This window comes from Puma concolor, chromosome B2 (genome assembly GCF_028749965.1).
Source record: "Puma concolor isolate L17-30 chromosome B2, mPumCon1.1.hap2, whole genome shotgun sequence".
Classification (NCBI taxonomy): Eukaryota; Metazoa; Chordata; class Mammalia; order Carnivora; family Felidae; genus Puma; species Puma concolor.
The window spans coordinates 29,307,193-29,328,116 of record NC_141671.1 but is presented as its reverse complement, the minus strand read 5'-3'; the positions used below and the strand labels follow the sequence as shown (position 1 = coordinate 29,328,116).

General features: G+C 38.9%; 1 long non-coding RNA gene across 1 annotated transcript; it reads right to left on the bottom strand.

Annotated features, from left to right (window-relative positions):
- Positions 1-6,546: 6,546 nt before the first annotated feature.
- On the bottom strand, positions 6,547-15,806 carry LOC147580825 (uncharacterized). The gene is made up of 2 exons (XR_015250785.1): positions 15,712-15,806; positions 6,547-6,813 (listed from the first exon to the last, which is right to left on the bottom strand). It is a non-coding gene; the product is annotated as an uncharacterized LOC147580825 (long non-coding RNA).
- Positions 15,807-20,924: the final 5,118 nt, after the last annotated feature.

Genomic DNA, 20,924 nt, shown 5'->3' with positions numbered 1-20,924 from the left:
ACTCACTTGATCTTAGGCATAAGTCTGTGTATTGTTAACCTCAAAGTAAAGCCAACAATAATAGTAATAAATGGCTAATATTTATTCTGGAGTTACTATGTACCACACACTGTTCCACCCTTTTTATGTATATTACCTTGTTTAATCATCACACCTACTCTGTGAGTAACTTTATTATCTTTATTTTACAGAGAATTGAATAACAAAGATGTAACTGACTTGTACACAGTCAACCTGCTTCTGAGCAGCAGTGCTTGAATAAAAACAGTCAGTCATGCTGATACCAGAGCTCACAGATGCTTAAGCTATATTGTTTCTTTTTTTTTAAGCTATATTGTTTCAAAGATGAAAGTGAAGAGAGTGAGAGTGAGTTGCTCTATTGAGATTAGCCAGCTAATAAGTGTCAGAGCTAGAACTCATACCTAGCTCAATTATGAATACTGCTTGGACCTGAAACCAAATCCTAGACCTAATAGTCATAACCAATCCCAAGATAACTTTCTTGGCCTGTTTCTGTGGTCTGACACACCTTACAGTTCAGCCAGCATAGATTTCTGACTACTCTTGCCAATTCTGCCTGACTAGTGTCTGCTCATAAGGCTGCATCCATCTGCCCCATGAGCTCAAACAAACTTAAAATAGAATTACCAAATGCATTCAAAGGATTGGCCATTGCAGAAGGAAAGAGTTCAGAGTTCTCATTTTCATGCTCCTGAATCTGAAGGCATGATTCTGAGATGAGGGCTCTGGTCCCTGTAGCTGTGTGGCTCTGAATCAGTCACATTATCCCCAGAGCAGTCTCATTAGTGACAGCACTGGACCCAATGGCCTCTGAAATCCCTCACTTTCCGCTTCTCAAGCACCATGTATTGCATCATTTGTGACTTCTTTTGGAGGACCTTAGATTTTTCAGTACCAATCAGATCCACTAAGTGAGTGCTTCCTTGCCCCTAAATTCTTCCCATTGCTCTTGTCAGCCCTAGGCCTCTCCTGGGTTTTGTCAGTAAATCACCCACTAAAATTTTCCTACCGTATGTTTTCTTCCCAGTGCTTCTCTGTGACCAAAGATGCTTATATTTTACCATATAAGTTAGAATTTTTGTTTATGTCTTTATGTCTTCCAGGAAATAATGCCTTAACTCTTCTAAATATCTCCTTTGCAGGGGCACCTGGGTGGCTCAGTCACTTAAGCATCCAACTCTTGATTTTGGCTTAGGTTGTGATCTCATGGTTCATGGGATTGAGCCCTGAATTGGCCTCTGCACTGACAGTGTGGAGTCTGCTTGGGATTCTCTCTCTCTCCTCCCGCCCCCGCTCAAACTCTCTTTCTCTCTCAAAATAAACAAACATTAATATATTAAAAAATAATAAATAAATAGACAAAAAAATAAACAAACATTAAAAAAATAAATATCTCTATTGCAAAATATTATTATCTCCCAATATTTTCATTCTTATGGATCAGAAACAAGTCCACTGACCTACAGGATGTTAATCTTGAATGTGCCAATCTTTTATTTATATGTGGTAGGACAGAGACTGGATGAATTAGCTAAGATGACATTTATTTTTTAAGTCAACAAACATTTATTTATTGAACACTTACAATGGGCTAGGCACTGGCTAGGTGTAAGAAGAAAAAAATGAATAAGGAAAGAAATATGCACTTAAGGGTTCATGGTTTAGAGAGAAAGACAAACATGTATAAATTATATTTCATACCATAAATGAATCAACACACATGAATAAATGATAAACCACTTGGGGAGATCCAGGAAGGCTTCACAAAGGAGGGGACATTTGAGCTGAAATCTTCCTAATTTCACCCCACAGAATACATTCAGTGACTACTTTTCCCCATAGTTATGGGCAAGAGTTGACAATGAAGATAGATCAACGAATGTGTGTGAAACTATAAAGTTTCTCCCTCATTTTTGAGTGGCAATGTGGTCCTCTAGAGGGAGCCACATAATTGTGGGAGAGGAGCAAGTCACCCTCCTTGGTGTCTTTGGCTAACTCCTCATTCAGGAAATGTTTTAGTTTTAATGACAGTTGTTCCCAAATCCCAAATCATCATGTATGCATTGTCGATGATCCTATAAATCTGAATGTTTCTTTCTTTCTGAGTAACTTATTCATTTCCTTAATTGATGGAAATGAAACCAGAGATAGCTAATCATAATGGAGTGTTGGTAACAATTCCAGATCTTACCATGAAATTTGACATAAGGGCCCTTATGGGCAGGGTTCTTTCTTCATTTGAATGCTGACTCTCATACAGGCTTGGCCATATGTCTTCAGGTATTTTCTGAAGACAAAACAAGCTTTTTGATCCCTGCCTGTGAATTCTTGTTATATCAGAACACAGTTCTTTCTTTTCTGATTTTTTTTAAAAAAAGGAAAAACTTTGTTCTTTAACAGCTTTGGAGACCAGATGTCTGAGATAAAGGTGTTGGCATTTGGTTCCTTCTGAGAGCTTCTTGTAATTTACTGACAATTTTTAGTGTACCTGATCCTTGCCTTCATCTTCACATGGTTTCTCCCTGAGTACCTGTCTGTCTCTAAATCTCCCTTGTTTGGAAGGACAACAGTCATATTGGATTAGAGCCCACCCAAACGACTACCTTTTAACTTGATAACTTCTGTAAAGACCCTGTCTGCAAATAAGGTCATATCCTGATGTATTGAACATTAAGACATCAACATATAAAATTGAGAGGGACAAAATTCAACCCATAACAATGCCCAAGTTAGATAGAAACTTTACTCTTAGCTGTAAGTGTTCCCTCACCCTCCCCAATCTTTAGCTACATTTCATTTTTTTACTCCATGTCCACCCCCTAGTCTGCACCTTCCTCTCCAGGTGACCTCTGCCATGACTCATTTCTTCTAGCCTGTCTTTCCTGCAAACACCTGTAGTCCTAATACTATACAGTCCTAGACTTGTTACATTGTTACAGTTGCTCAAGGTGAGAGTGACTCTCTAGTACTTCCAAAATCAAGTTAGAAAGTGTCTGCCTTGTTACAAAGCTCTCCATATCTCCCTGGTTATATACTCCTGTTTCCAAGCCTTCTTGCTATTTCCACTGCCTAGAATGCTAACTGCTCCAAACTTGTACATGCTGTAAAAGCCAGCATAAATTGTAGTTCTCCAGTGACACTTTCCCTGATCTTTCCCTTCTTGGAATTTTACTAGGGTTTACTACAATCAGTATCTTACAACTATGTTTTGTTGTTGTTGTTTGTTGTTGTTGTTGTTGTTGTTGTTTTAACTATTTCATGTGTGTGTGACCCTCCAAGCAAACTGTGAGCTGCTTGAGGACAGGATCATGACTGGCATTTCCCTAAGGTTCTCCTCTCTGCCTAACACAGTGTCTGAGATATATAAGGACATCAGTAAATGTTGGTTGAATGAAGCAATACATGAGTTAATGATCTGGTGAATGAAAGAGTGACTGACCTAATGATTTAATGGATAAATGATGATGCTAAGGGTAGGGTTCTGAACCTTCTGGGAACTCGACTAAATATTCACTTGTAATTATGAGGGGTGCCTCAGTGTAATAGAGGCTTCCTTTCTAAGGGGCATGCTGTACCTGACTTTGTCCTTACTTGGAGCACTGAGGTGACTACAGAAATGTTATCTATCTCATCAGGAAATGAAGAGTGGGCTGGAAGCCTCCCCATACCATCTCCCACTTTATGCCCTGCAGTTCAAAGTTCCTTTCAAAGAAGTATTATGTTTTAGACCTCCACAGACACAGAAAGAGCAATTTAGATCTTCAGGGGGAGGCTAGGGTGCAATCTTTGGAGGATCAGTGTAGGTTTATTCACTTGTGCCCCTGGCAACCATGGCCTATTATGAGGCAGGTAAGGGAATATCCTGATGTTTCTCAATGTGCTGACCAAAGGACAAGGATTTAACCCTGGCTATTGTTCAGGGTACTGTAAAAACATGGTTCAAGAACACCTTAACAATGGACTTCCTGGTTATCTTTAGCAACAGAGAAATAATAAAAGTCATTAATCAAAGGGGAATCCCCAAGATCAGAGGTCATTATCTATTCACATACTCTCTACAGCAGCCCTCATCAGACTAGAGGCAGATAGTACCTCACATTGAAAATGCAAGCAAAACACACACAAGTATTTAAAAGTCCCCAGAAGAGAGAAGGGCCATTCTCAGTCACGATGGAAGGTCTAGATTCTGTGACAGGTGGAGAAGCCCTTGGGAGCCTACTGCTATTAGGGTCTGGGAAGAAAGAGAAGAATATAAAAGGGCTGGTTCTCTCTCTGAAGATTCTACTTTGGTTTGTGTTATAAGTAGAGTTGGAGAAGGTTCTAGTGTCTGGCCATAAGAATAGGTCACTAAAGGACCAGCATGGAAGAAGAACCAGTCACTTCTACTCTGAAGACAGGCCCAACAAGGACCAGCTACATAATGTGCAGGTGCAGTTCAAAATGAAAATGAGGGATTCCTTGTACAAAAATTATCAAACAATATTTTTCAAAAAATCTCAAGATGGTGACAACAAAGCACCAAATGTGGGGTTCTTTTGAGCACAAGACCTTGTGTGACTGCTGAGGACTCATGCTTAAGAAGCCAACCCTATACCCAGTCCATGGAGAAGCACAATGTTCAGTCTAAACCACTCACTGTAGCCCGGTTATACCCAAGCTTTCCTGTGTCAGAGCCTGTGTACCTGCAGTCACTTTCCCCTGGAACACTTTGAACACCTTTCTTCCCTGCAGTATGCAGTTTTCCCCTTGGATGGTGGCTAAGATGTTTGCTAATAATAATGCATTAAGGGCACATCTCTTATGTGTTTCTTATAATCACAAAAATGTTCTTTAAGCAAAACAAGAACTGTAACTTACTAGCTTGACTCTTGTTTGATAAAGTAAGTTGCAGTACAGCTCAGTGTGGGTCATGTTGAGGTAAGAAATGAGCACTTCTAGTATCATGATAGGGAGTGAGAAGTTTGCATCAGCCAGAATTAACAAGGAAAGCTTCTCAGTGATCCTGGGTCTGCAGCAGGGCCTCAAGGAAAGCAGAACTTAGAGAGGAGAGAGGAAGATTTTGGGGAGGAGGGCAAGATGGAGTCTGAAGACTCAAAATGGAAGACTCAAGTTTGTTTGTTCTGGTGGTGGCTACTAGAATGGGAGGTAACTGAGGAGCCAGTGGAGACAATGCTGATTGATCAAATTAATGTCAATTTTACCTGTATAACCAAGTAATGCTGTAATGTGCAATTTGTGTGTGTGCATGCATGCACACATGCACATGTGCACACATTTGCACAGAATATGATCATTTTATGATAGATAATGCCTGGAAACTAGGTGAGACAGTGGTGGTATTACATTACAGTTGTGTGCTCTGGTTTTAATTTTTTAAGTTTATTTATTTTGAGAGAGAGTGAGCAGGGAAGGGGCAGAGAGAGAGGGAGAGAGAGAATCCCAAGTAGGCTCCAGGTAGCATGGAGCCCAATGTGGGGCTCAGACTCACAAACCATGAGATCATAACCTGAGCTGGGACCAGGAATCAGGTGCTTAGCCAACTGAGCACCCAGGTGCTCTGTGTACTCTGGTTTTAGAGACTTCACTTCAAACTTCAGCACTGCCACTTTTTAACTGGGTGAACTTGGCAAGATTCTGGGCCTGTTTCTTCATCTATAAAATAAGAATAATAATAGTATCCACATTTTAGAGTTGTTTGTGTGAGGATTAAATAATTAATACATATACTGTGCTTTGGTTATCAGGATATGGTAAATACTCTACAAATATGACTAATTACTATTTGAGTTAAATCATAATTATAGCAGGACATGATTCCTAAGTGAAATTATTATCTGAGATCGCTCTAGGGGTGTGAAGATTACAAATTTTGTCTGTACTTTTTACCTAATGAATTTTTAAGAAGTGGAGCACCTTGGGGCATTCCCACTGACGAATGACTCCTACACACAGGCAGAGCACAATTTCCCTAGAACGTTGTGACTAGTCTTCCAGATCGGATGCCACTCAGAGGAACACCTTGCACGTTTCAAAAAAGTAACTTCCTTAATGCACATCTGCTTGGTTTTCCTTCCTCTCTCTCCTCTTTGTTTCCTTTTTCTAATTCTACTTTAAACCTCTTGAGCATACTAACGAGATTGAGAAAATTTCCCCAGTCCCCTTTTTAACTGCAACATGATTCAGCTTATCTCTGATCATTCTTTTATTCTATTATTCTGGATACATGGGTTTTCTTTCATTCTGGATACATGGATTTTCTTGACCTTTTTAGGGACAGAGTTCTATGTGCTTGTCCTATGTTACTTACTGTGATACCAGAAATAGACTATGATGCCTATAGTATTGCCTTTTTTCCCCCTAAAGCCACACATTAAGGACATTTTTTGTATACTTAATACCTTTGGTATAACTTCTTGTGGTTTATTAATCTCAAGCTTGGATTCAGAGGGAGAATAATTCTCATAAGAAGATTAGTTAGATGCTGAGAGAATATTTTCAAAACCACAAAGCAATTCAGAGGTAAAATTGGTATTTGATTTTTAAGATTTTAATGCACTGAATTTCATGTGAAAACAAAATATCAGCAAGTACAAGATAGCCTAGTTATTTTACGGTGAAATTAAAATTCACATGTTATCAGAAATTTCATTGTCCTTCTGCACTCTGTGACAGATACTAGCTGAGGTTTCTGTGATGCAGTTGCATGTGGTAAGAAGTAATAAGAAGAAATGTGATGCGTAATGGCAGATGACTTTGTTTTGTTGTATTCTCTTCTAGAAAGGTGGTAGAGATCTTAATGGGAGAGAGAAACAAAAAATATTTTATTTTAATTTTTCAATTTGAGTATAGTTGACACACAATGTTACATTAGTTTCAGGTGTACAACAGCAATTTGACTCTATATTATGCTATGCTCACTACAAGTGTAGCTATCATGTGTTGCCATACAATGGTATTACATCATCAACTATATACTTTATGCTGTGCCTTTTATTCCCATGACTTATTCATTCCATAACTACAAGGCTGTATTTCCCACACCACTTCACCCATTTTGCCCTTCCTTCCTCCCTCCTCCCCTCTGGTAACCATCAGGTCATTCTCAATATTTATAGGTCTGATTCTGCTTTTTGTTTTTTTAGTCACTTGTTTTGTTTTTTAGATTCTACAAATGAGTGAAATCATGTGATATTTGTCTTTCTCAGTTTGACTTATTTCACTCAGTATAATGTCCTCTAGGTCCATCCACATTGTTGCAAATGGCAAGATCTCATCCTTTTTTATAGCTTTGTAATATTCTTCTCTGTGTGTGTATGTGTGTGTGTATTCACCACATCTTCCTCATCCATTTATTTATCAATGGACAATAAGGTTGCTTCCATATTTTTACTATTGTAAATAATGCTGCAATAAACAAAGAGGTTCATGTATCTTTTTGAATTAGTGTTTTCATTATCTTTGGGTAAATACCTAGTAGTGGAATTATTGGATCATATGGTATCTATATTTTTAATTTTTTGAGGAGCCTATAACCGAATCTTTATCAAAATACCAACACATTTTTCACAGAACTAGAACATATAATACTAAAATTTGTATAGAACTGCAGAAGACTCCAAACAGCCAAAGCAATATATTGAGAAAGAAGAAAAAGGTGGAGGTATTACAACTCAAGATTCCAAGGTATATGACAAAGCTGTTGTAATAAAAACACTATGGTACTGGCACAAAAAGTAAACACACAAATCAATGGAATAGAATAGAGAGCTCAGAAATAAACTAATGTATATATGGTCAGTTAAGCTATGACAAAAAAGGCAAGAATACACAAAATACAGAAAATAAGTGTTAAAAAATAATTGTTTCTAGAAATATGAAAAGGTACCAAGAATTAGAGGATAATATGGAATTACTCTTAATGTTGTTAAGGATTATGGTGGCTTCTGATGTCATTGTGTAATGAAATAGAAGGAGGGCACCTGGGTGGCTCAGCAGGTTAAGCAGCCAATTTTGACTCACTGTTTGTGAGTTCGAGCCCCATACCAGGCTCAGTGCTGACAGCTTAGAGCCTGGAACCTGCTTTGAATTCTGTGTTTCCCTTTCTTCTGCCCCTTCCCTGCTCACACTGTCTCACTCTCTCTCTTAAAAATAAGTAAACATTAAAAACAACTTAAAAATGAAATAGAAAAATGTCATGTCTAAATACCTAATACCAAAAATATTTTAGCAAAACTAAAATAAAGAGATAAGAACAAAGATGGACGACTCACACTACTTGATTTTAAGAATTACTATATCAATAGCTACACTCATGAAAATAGTGTGGTATTGGCCTGAAGATAGACAAAAAGATCAATGAATTAGATAGAATAGAGATTCCAGAAATAGACCTAACAAATATGGTCAATTGACTATTGACAAAGATACATAAACAGTTTGAGAAAGGAGTCTTTTCAACAAACAGTGTTGGGATAACTGTGCATCCATATGCCAAAAGATGAGCCTCAATGCACACCTCATACCTATACCAAAGATAACTCAAAATGGATCATAAACTTACAGGTAAAACATAAAGGATCCTTTAATACGTAGAATCAAAACTAATACAGCTGCCTCCCTCTCTAACTTTTTTTTCCTTCCCCTCCCCCATGGTCTTCTGTTAAGTTTCTCAGGATCCACATAAGAATGAAAACATATGGTATCTGTCTTTCTCTGTATGACTTATTTCACTTAGCATAACACTCTCCAGTTCCATCCATGTTGCTACAAAAGGCCAGATTTCATTCTTTCTCATTGCCATGTAGTATTCCACTGTGTATATAAACCACAATTTCTTTATCCATTCATCAGTTGATGGACATTTAGTCTCTTTCCATAATTTGGCTATTGTTGAAAGTGCTGCTATAAACATTGGGGTAAAAGTGCCCCTATGCATCAACCATAAGAGACTCTTAAACACTGAGAATAAACTGAGGGTTTATGGGGGGTGGGAGGGATAGAAGGGTGGGTGACGGGCATTGAGGAGGACATCTGTTGGGATGAGCTCTGGGTGTTGTATGGGAACCAATTTGACAATAAATTTCGTATTAAAAAACAAAAACTTCTAGTTATCCCTGAGTTCATGGGCCAACCAAAAAAAAAAAAAAAAAAAAAAACTAATACAGCTGAAAGTAGGTTGTGTTTTTTCAATTTATTTCACTGCTTAATAGCTTATTGGACAAATAAGAGGAAGTATATTAATCAATAGCAAGGGAGGATGAAGTGGTATGTTTCAAAATGGTCCATTTAAGTTATCTAGATAGACCATCCTGTTGCCAGTTCCTTTGTTGGAATCCTATCTGAGGTTACAATGGGTAGGAATTTTCATCAATGTGAGCCACCCTGATTATTCCTCAACATATCAAAACACAATAGAATAGTAGCAGGCTGCAATAAATAAACAAATCAATTAAAAATAGAATAAAATATAAGTGGTTAAAATTCTTAACATAAAAGTCTCCTAAAAGTCAATATAAAAAGCAAAAACAACTCAATTTCAACAAATGGATCCTCAGCAAAGGATATGAGTAAGCAATTCACAGAACTGCAAATGGCTAATATGCATTTTAAAAGGTTCTCAGTTTCCTGATGATCAGGTATATGTAACTCTAATTATAAGGTAGCATTTCCACTTCCAGATGAATGAAAATTAAAGATTGCTAGTATCCACTTTTCAAGCATGATCTGAAGACCTTTTGCGTCAGAATCACTTGGTGGGTTTATTTAAAAGGCAATCCTCAAAACCTGGAAACAACCTAGATGTCCTTTAATGGTTGAATGAACTATGGCACACCTACACCATGGATTACTGCTTAGCAATGAAAAGGAGAAACTATTGATATAGGCAACTACTTGGATGAATTGCATGGGCATTATTCCAAGTGAAAGAAGCCAGTCTCAAAAGGTTACATACAAAATTAGTCTAGGCTTGAAAAGAAAAAATCAATTTTGAGAGAGAAAAGATTGGTGTTCACCAGGGATTTGAGATGGTGTTAGGGTGCAACTATAACTTGATAGCATGAGGAAATATGTTAGGGTAATGAGACTCTTTTGTATTCTGATTGTTACACCATCAGGTGGTTTGCAAATCTACTACCTGTGTTAAAAGTCACAGAACTGCATACTCCACCTCCTCAAAAGTCACTTACTGTGTGAAAATTAAAACTAACAAACAAACAAACAAAACACATATATGGAGCCCACCTCAGACAACAATCAAAATCTCTGGGCAGGTGCAGTTCAGCCAGTGGCCACTCCTAACAAGCTCCCAGTGATTCTTCTGGATACTAGGTTTTAAGAAACACTGGCCTGTCATAATTTTTTATATGAGTTTAAATTTGTACAACATTCTGGAGGATCATTAGGAATATATAACAAAATATAGAAGGTGTATACACTTTTTCTCAGCAAGCAACTTGTAGAAATATATCATAGGGATACACTCACAGAAGTTTGCAAAAACATGTACAAACATGAACACCAGCAGCAATGAAGCAGTGAAAATTAGGAACAACTTAGATTTCCATCAAGAGCAAACAATTAAATAAATTATGTTTTAGCTATATTGTATATTTGTAAGCACATAATGGAGGAGAATACACCTATAATTTTATGTACTTATTTACATTCTGATGTATCTGGAAGGGACCCTTCAGGCTGTTAGTGAACATGATACAGCTTTAGGTAGTGGCTTTACCCTCACCCATCCTGTCCTCTAAAAAAAGGAGAATGAGGGGCGACTGGGTGGCTCAGTCGGTTGAGCGTCCGACTTCAGCTCAGGTCACGATCTCGTGGTCCGTGAGTTCGAGCCCCGCATTGGGCTCTGGGCTGATGGCTCGGAGCCTGGAGCCTGCTTCTGATTCTGTGTCTCCCTCTCTCTCTGCCCCTCCCCCATTCATGCTCTGTCTCTCTCTCTGTCTCAAAAATAAATAAACGTTAAAAAAAATTAAAAAAAAAAGGGGAATGAATTGCTTCCATTTAAACAAATAGGGATCTCTCTCATACAAATCTAGCTATGGCATTGGTGCTTCAGTGATAGAATTCTCACCTCCCAATCCAGATATGCAGTTCCTCCTGAGGAATAAGGCCTGTCATCCACAGCCTGGCCAAGCAGCCAGTGTAGGCACATATACTCTGGGCTTTCTCTACCACACTGGAAATCTTAAAGTTTGACTTACATAATAAGCTTTGGGAAGAGGTAGAGAGTCCTTCAAATTCTGTGCTTTTTTTAATGTATGTGTACCTGTGTGAATTAAAATTGATATGAAAATTCTAATAGAGACATATAAATTAAATTAAATTAAATTAAATTAAATTAAATTAAATTATGTTTTCATTATTGTTATTATTCTTGGGCATCTTCTCTATGCCTGGGGCTTTACACATATTGTGTCTAATTCTCACACTAGCCTTTATGGTGGATTTTATCAGCTCTCTATGTAGATGAAAAAACTACAGCACTGGGAGGTTAAGTTTCTTGCCCAAGTCTCCCTGCTCCCTCCTCACTCAGGAAAAGGCAAAGGCCCTTCTCTTTTGTCCCCTAGGCTCTGCTTGCCTTTCCAAGTAACACTGTTCTAAATTGATAAGCCAAAAATTCACCCAATATATATTTCCATCTTTTCACATTAATTAAACACATTTTTATTGAATGTATATTCTGTAACAGAAAGCAATCTGTTCATATACTATTTAAATATTTGAAATGAACAGCATCCATTCAGTTTTCTGGACGTCCTTTGTGATATCTCCTAGCTGGCGGCATGAGAATTCTGTTGCTTGTCTACAGGTCTCATCCTTCTGATTTGGTTATCTTGTCTACAGGTCTCATCTTTCTGATTGGGTTATCTCTATTCTGATGGGTCAGTTTCCTTGCTTATCAGTTGTTGAATATTTGAATATCACTCCTGGTTACATGACTTTTGCTTTATATCTATTCCATGATATTCATAACATCTTCCTCTCCTTTTATCATTATTGCTAAGCTGTTGTGCCTTCAAAGTGTGACTCTTGTTTCTTCTGTCTGAATTTGCCTTCTTTTCTACTCCTTTGACATACCTAATGACCGTTCAAGCTTCTGGGCTCAATTCAAGTCCCATCCTTCTGAAAGTCTTTCCTGCCCAACACAGTCCACTCCCTTCGGAGTCTTGTAGTTCCCTGTTCTCCCCTCTATCATGGGCTATCATACGATTGCTGTGAGTTTCTTGTGTGTGTGTGTGTGTGTGTGTGTGTGTGTGTTCATATCATCATATCTTCCATACAGAGCAAAATTCCAGTCACACGCTATGTGCCTGATGCATGTTTCTTGACCCAGCTGGAGATATGCCAGATGAATGGCACTTACAACTGACTGAGCAGATGGGAACAACTCTGATTTAGTGGACATCAGAGTCTAGACTCCAAGACACCTTCTCTCACCAAGTATTTGGAGGAGTGGCCACACTTACACCAGAAGGAAATGAAGAATGGTCCTGGAAAGTCTCTCATAGTTTCACTACATTCTGGTGCCTCACTGGTCCCTGATTGTGGCATAATTTCAACCTTGCCTGTGAATTTGTTTCAGACAAATCAGGAGTCTAGCCTCCATCCCTATCTTAATGCTCTAACACCCCTTGCCCTCACTACTTCAGGTACTACTTAATATTCAACTACTTATTCAAATCTAGAATCAGAAATTTTGGCTATGTTGTGAGATTGTTATTTTTACCCCAAATACATTTCTGGGATCCACAAAAGCCCATAAAAAAGTAGCTAGAAAAACCATAGCCTTAGCAAGCTGGTTCCCCTAGTGCCCTTCATTATCATTTAAGGAAACAGACCTTTTTCCACTCTGCCTATCTCTTCTCCCATCCACTCCCTAACATCAGTTTTGCATTCCCAGTTTCCCTCAAGGAATTTTCTGAAATTAAATATTATCTCATTGTCTCCAACTCAATATGTCTTCCCTCTCAAAACACAACCCCTACTTACTGTCTCCAGTCTCTTGTCTTCCTGGCTTGAACCTTTGGCATAATTTTTGACTCACCATCCCCCGAGTCTTCCTTCCTTCATATGTGATTAGTCATCAAGTCACAGTATTGATGAGAAGCTTCCTTCATGGCAACTCTTAGATCTGCTCTTTCCTTTCTCATTTCCTTGGCCACTGGCAATTGTAGGTTCCTCTTAACTCATGCATTTTCTAACTAGTCATGTCCACTGGCAAGACAGAGCTCAGATATCACCTTCAGAAATGTTTCATTATTTTATGATCCTCTGGATTCGCCTATGTATACTTCATTAAATATCTGCATGTATCCTTGCCTATGAACTCCTCAGGGCAGGGTCCTTTTTCAATTTCTCCTATGATACCAGTACCTGGCACATGGTGGGTGGTCAGTGAATGCTTGTAGAATGGATGTGTACTTGTAGGAAGTGGGGGGGGTTAGATGGAGGGAGGGATTATTCCATTAGGATACTCATTGATGTCCTTGTTTCATGTTTTGATTCCAGTTGAACCTAAGAGTTCCCAACTTTTGGGGGATCTGATATAATTTACAGAATCCCTCCTCAAAAGGATAAATAAATCCACAAAATAATGGCTATAATTTCAGGATCATAGACTTCCTGGGCCCTATCCATAATCTATAAGAAAGGAAGCCCTGGTCTATCCTTGCACCCAACTGGGAATATGACTGTCAAATTAATCTCTCTGAAATATGTTAAGAATATATATCAGAAATGTACTATTGAGTAGAGCAAGTCTAAATTTTTGGCTTGGAACTCATGGTTCTCTGCTAATTGACTATGTTTTGTGCATCCATATGTATTTCCTCCTATCCCCAATATTTAATCAGGCCATTGACACCAGAGAGAGGTGTGTCAAGCTCAGAAGTAACTGCTACTGTCACAAAACTTTTCTGAACAGAATGGCCACCAATGATTTCTTGATGTGTTGTCACACACTGTTTCCCAGGGCCCCAGTTGCCTATGGGCTGGCAAGAGACCTGTAGGGAGGCCTGCACAAGAACTTACCTTTGTCAATCAACTTTCTTTCTCCCTGAAACTCATATGCTGTTTCCTTTATTCACAATGTGGCTCTTAGCTGAGGCCAATTTTATTCCCAGGGGACATGTAACAATGTCTGAAGATATTTTTGGTTGTCACAACTGGGGAGTGGGTGCTACTGGCGTCTAGAGGGTAGAGACCAGGAATAATCCCTCACATTCTACAATGCACAGCACAGACCCCACAGCAAAGAACTTTCTAGCCCCTAATATTGATAAATCTGAGGCTGAGAAGCTCTGGTATGCAGGGATCTCTACATCAGTAGTCAGTCCTCAAATTCTTCTTCAAGTCCCACTCTCTCAGAAAAACTTTTCCAGGTCCCCTCTAGTCTGCCAGATCTTTCCTTTCTTTAAATTCTGTCATTCTTAGCATCTTTCCCCACCTCCAACATACAAATTAGGACTTGACACTTAAACAGATGTCACCAAATCTTGCATTTGTTTTATTCCATATTCTCAGTTAGGTTATAAGATCATTAAGGAAAGTGATATTTATTTTTCTATAGGCCTAAGCCCAAGGCAAAAGTGTAATAAATACTTGTTGACTTAAGTTGTTCCCTTACTCATAGAATGAAATAAAAATGTGCTTAAATACTCCTCATAAGGATTTCAGGATAGGGAAGCAGAGGAATCTTGTTTAAATGTAAAAGGGAAGTTCTAGAATTTCCACAGAATTTAAACTCTTCTTATTCTGAGGAATATACCTGGAAGTGGAACTCAAGTATAAGCTAAAGTCACACTCTCCTCTGAAGTTTAAATAAAATATGGCTGAACCTCTCAGCAAGAACCAGAGACCTTTTGGTATCTTATGTGTTCAGAAGTCACATATGCCTCCACACATCTGCTCTACTAAGACCCCTCCTTGCCTTTCACCTCCCATGGCCAAATTCTCCTTTCTATCCTGGGCAGGCTCTGACTTGACAGTTCCTTTTGCCCAGTGTCCCCTAAAATCTCCTACATAAGGCATTTATATGTCTTTAAGTCTTTAGAGAGGGTTGGAAATACAGACCTAAAAATCAAATAGTAGGCAGCCCTATTTTTTGACAGCTCTATTTTTAAAAATCTTTCATCAACCCCAGTCTAAGAATTTCTCATAGACCTGCCTGCCTTTTGCTCCAGACCTCAATCTTCTGCTATGTAGCTCTGCACCTTCTCTGTCTTCCTTCTTTTTCCTCAACTCCTTCCTAGCCCCCACTCTTAAATTCCTATGAGCTACTTTTGCAGAGCAACCACAAATTACTGAAGCTTTACTTTCCCCATCCCAAGCAATCTAGGATGGTCTTACCCTAACAAAGATTGTCTTCTCCCTAAAACAAAACAAAACAAAACAAAACAAAACAAAACAAAACAAAACTCTCAGTGTCTTGTGTTCATTATACTCCACAAAGACAGAGCTCCGAGTTCTGGTGAAGAGAAATATCAGCCATGAAGGGAAATGCTTCAGGAGAGACAAGTAATAGAGCTCTGCAAAAGAAGAAAGTGTGGCACAGGTATGAATTAGACCTGAAGAGCGAGGAAAGTTCTGTTAAGGCTGTCATGGCTTAGTTATATGTCAGCCACCTGTTTTTATTTCTAACCAAATCTTGGAAGGCTGGGGACACTGTTAAACCACCTATGTGGCAGGGTCAGCCATCAAGCTGGTGTGAGTCCCTCTGAGGATGAGAATGAGGCCAGCACTACACAAAGCAGTGTTCCCTGGGGATGACAAAATGCCTTGTTTTGGCACAAAAGAAAAGCACAGACACATCATTTGGGTAGCACTCACTTTTGCTAATACATATACAGTACTATAAAGTTAATAAATCTTGTTTTGTAAGTGATATAAGCTCATTATAAAAAAATATAGGTGATGAAACTCATTCTTATTTTCACCATGAGAAATAATTTCTGAATATTTTAGTGTATTTCCTGGTCTCGCTGTGATAAATAGTTTCTGAATATTTTAGTGTATTTACTGGTCTAATGGGGGTCTTAAGGAAATAAGGGATTTTCATCTCTAAGGAAATGCTTGGGTCAGTTTTACCACAGAAAAAAGACTCTTATTTTACAGGGCCAGAACTGGATATCAAAAATTTCATCTTGACCTACTCCTAGAAGTGTCATGATCCATTCTTTAAGTTAATGTGTGTATCCCCTAGGAAACTCAGAGGATTTCCTACTCACCTTTCCCCTTAAAGTTAATTTAGTTGTTCAATAAGTACTTACTGAATGTCCAGTGTCATTACCAGACACTGTTCTAGGCAGTGGGGATACATCACAGAACAAGACAGACATAAATCTCTTCTCATGGAGCTCTTCCTTGTGGGAGGAGATAGCAAGGAGATGAGCAACGCTCTTAAATTCTCTAGGTTCCAATCTTCTCTCTGGTCAAATAAATTGAGGAGGTTGGACCAGAAATTAAACATCTTCAGACCATGGGAAAATCATTTGAAATGCCTGTCTTAAATGGGAACATTTTGTTAAGGTTCCTTTTTTAATCTTTTAAAATTCTAATGAGCTCTGTATTTTATTTCCTGATATGTCCAAGTGTTTTCAAATATAAAAACAATGTTTGAAGTGATTTATCATGGAGTAAAACTGATGCTCTGTGAAAATGTGCCTTGATTATGCAGTGACTACACACCTGCCCAGAAAAGCACTCCACCTTGAGAAGCAAGAATCTTCCCACTCTGATAGAACATGGCAATAATTTCTAATGATATTTTTCTTGACAGCCAGTGAAGTAGGCAATATATCCAGACACTTGGTGCCTGAACTGTGCAGAAGAAACCACTAAGTGGGAATAAATTTTCAGAAAAAGGAAGCTAAAGACAAACTTCCTAGTTGTACTTCAGATAGGCCCTGAGGTGAGCTCTGTTGCTTCAATCCTTGACACATTAAATTATTTAATGCGTGTTTTGCAGCTCCTCAACTCTTTTCATGACCTAAGGTAATCCTCACAGTTAGTTTCAGATAGATAGCTTTGCTCCTGTTTTATAGATCTAAAAATACAATCAAAGAGGTAGGGTAACTTGCTCAAGGTCACACAAATAGAATATTCAAACAATGTCTCCTAATACCAAACTGTATGGTTCTTCCCTGTCTTATATATACTCTCTCTATGGAACCTAAAATTTCTTATTGCTTTTCTTATGAAGAGTACAGGCATACTAGAAGAGTACAGAGTGGCTTTGTGTTTTGTTCATTATTAGGTAGCAATGAAATTAAGCAAGGTAGCTAGTTGAAACCAAAAGGTCAACTGGGAACCAGCCCTCCACTGACCACATCTTCCTTTGGGTAGTTTTATTGCCTCTAGATGAGCAGCAAGAGTCTATTGAGAGTTTCACAAAAATTTCTTGGTGTCTCCTGTGCAGTAGGTTCTGTGTTTCTGTGTCTCCTAGCCCCCCATATTCAGCCCCAGGCTGCCATCTGGCTAGTTTGAGTTGACCTGGCCCATACCCTGAGCCTTTTCAAATAGCCAGGATATGTAAATTCTTCTGGGAGTCCCCTAGGAAGAAGAAAAGTTTCTTCTTAGAAGAACTTCTTTAGAAGCTGAGTTCTAAAGAAATCAAAGTGCTCTTGATAAGGTGAGGGCTTTTCTCTGCTTCATCCCATAGCTGCTGGGGCAAGGTTGGGGACATGCCACAGTGTCTCCATCTGGGAGGTTTGGTAGGACACTTACAACATTCTCTTCCTTCTGCCTTCCCCCTCCTAGGCAGAAGCAGCTTCAGTTTCCTAATTTGTAAAGTGGGAATAATAATAAACCACATCAAAGTTGTTTTCATTTGAGTTTAGAGAATTCAGCCTCGATCATTATCTTTAGCTCTATTCTTTTCTACTCATGTGTCCTCATTTGAAATCTGAATCAACAGTTCTCAGAATAATTCATGTTTGGGTGTGTGTGGTAGGGAAGGGGTTTGGGGAGCTGGTCAATGGTTTAGAATTTTGCAAAAGGTTGGAGCTGTCACATCGATTGTCAATAGAGGTGTGTGAGAAGCTCAACCACAGAACTGTCCTGGGAGGGCAGGGATGGGTGAGGTTATGCCCATGACTCTGTTTACCAGAGAGGTGAGAACAAGATGTACAGGGACCATGGACTCGGGAACACAGGAAAAGAAGAAGAGAGGGTAGGAATTTTTCTTTGGCTCATAAAGGAGCCTGTCTATGTGAAAGGGGAAATTACAAAGTTGACCACTGTGTAAATAGTTACATTGCATACCAATTTTCAAATACTGTTGAGATCAGTAAAAAGAGAAAGGGAAGAAGACCATATATGTCATGAAACCAAGCCATAAATAATGAAAGTACCAGTTACTCCCTAGTCAGTTTCTAACTGACTTTTTATTAGAGAAAGCAGGTATAAGCAAAAACAGCAAAACCAAAACAGCAGTTATTTTGTGTGAATAATAATCTAACATTATAGGATATTTCTACATTGATATCTATGAAGGGCCAAGTGTCAGCTGAGGTCTCCCTATCTTTGAAATTGAAATTTGTTTAATAGCTTTGTCTCTTTACATTTTGTGGGAAGTCCAGTAGCCCCTCAAATGCCTTTGTCTCTCAGGATGCAGGGACTGTCCTGGCCACTGCTGGCTCCAACACCAGTACTTTCTGAGCTCACACTCTCCCTTGGGTCTCAGTTCTCACACTGTTTTCATTACTCTCCATTACACAGATCTGAATGTGGAACTGATCCCTTTTGTGTGGATCCCATACTCCAACACCATTGCCCAAGATATTAGGTGTGTGGCAAAATACTGCAGGTTCAGTGTAAGAGGGACTAGCAGTAGATATGTTCACACACCAAAATACATGCTTTCTCTACCCTTCCCACCAGCCTATTTCACTATCAGGCTATCATCTTTTGCAGAGTTCCTCTCCCCCACCTCTCCACTCTGTGTCCCACTGACTCACTTGCCCCCCAATTTCCTCCCCATTAGCCCCTTCCTCCGTCTCCCACTCCCTACTCAACTCAGACCTTCCCTTTGTTCATCAAAAACTCAAAAATGTCCCTGATGAAATTAATGTTTTTGTCCTTTAGCAACATTGAAAGATTTACAGATCCTTTGAAAACTTAGTCTTTTCCTTTTCTCTCTCCTTCATCTTTGTGAGAGAAGGCTCTCTCACAAACACAATGTATAGAAATTTTCTCATTGATATGAATTGTGTGTCCTCTACCTAGAATGCAGAACATGGAAAGCAATAGTTTTGAGTAACCAATTTTTTTGCTTCTTCAGTAAGCAAAAATGAATACAACTTAATAATGCAGGAACATATCATTTGTTCCTGAAGCAACACTTGTATGCCTTCTTCATGTTAATACAATGTGAAGGCCTTTGCTCATTCTGTCTTCTCAACCCCAGCCCTTTCCTTCCTACAGCTGCCTTTTCCCTCCCATCCTATCACAGTTATCATCCTCCTACTCCTTCTTCTTCCATCCATTGGAATCCCATTCTGCCATCTCCCAGGTTACCTGTCCTCCTGTGCTGGTCCTGTTTATTTTCTTTATACTCTATTTAACTATTTCATACATCTTTGTCTTCTCTTTTTGATTTTGGATGAATGGATGTCTTAAGCCTTCAGGAATTTTAAACCTGAATTAAATTAAATTAAATTAAATTAATTAAATTAATTAATTAAAACCTGCGGTCACCTACAGATATATACACCAGCAGTGATGTGCTCTTGGGTAAATGACCCAAATAGTTCCAGTGTCAAGTTCCCCACCTGAAAAATGGAAATGAAAATAATAGTTTTCTCATAAGTGATGCTATAGGGATTGAGATTATGTTTCAAAGAGTTAAGCATAGTGTTGATACACGGAAAGTTCTCACTAAATGTTAGCTTTTATTATGCTGTGCTGATGATCAAGATGGAAGTCATGGGCTGGGCCAAGAGGATGAAGAAAAATTGACTGAATCAGTAAAATAACTGATGGGTCAAGTAAGGAGAAACACATCAGGTCAGGCAGTTATCTGAATTGTAGATCAGAAAGAAGCCTGGTTGTTAGCTTGAATTTTCAGCTTTTCAGCCTGTGATGGCATGTTTTACAGACCATATGGTTTCTTGGAAGGTTTCTAGCCACCAGGAGGAGCACAGTGCATCTCCCCCCCACCCACCACCCCCTACAAAGACCAGTCTTGGACAACAGTTAGAATAGAAAGTGATGACAGTGCTCATTTCTCTGGCCAACTGGAATGGAAGGGGAATTCTCCCATGGATTATTGTAATTTCCCAAATTAGAAACTTGACCAAGTAGCCAGAAGGTTTGAAAGGAACCTCTGCTTGTCAACCCATGGCAACGTGGTTGGGTTTCAGACAGAGTATCATTATGAGCTTCTGCTGTAGCACAGGCTGGCATGTATCTCCTGTCCTGACTCAAGGAACCACTCAGAAACTTCTGACTCACCAGGACCTCTTCCTGCAGCTTCTCTGTAGAGTTCCCCTCCCCCCAAGGGCTAACCAATGATAAAACTCATAACCAACAGTTTCTAAAATGTTCTTGTACATGTAGGTGGTAATTGCTGTACTATTATGTCATCACATCAGCCCTATGAGGTGCATACATCTGTTATCCCCTTTTTACAGAGGAAGAGACCAGGCTGCAATCTGTAACTTGCCCAAGATCATATTTTGCAGGTAGCAAAGTGCGAACCCAATCTTCACAGCTCCAAAGTCCACATTCTTAACACTTGGATAATGAAGAATGAGTAGATCTCAGCCCACATAACTTAGGGTTAGGATAAGTATTATAGTAAACAGATTAATGCCTATCTGGTATGATTGGAAAGGTAGAAAATAGCTGTGTATTTAAAATAATCAAGCAATAGACATCATACATATTTC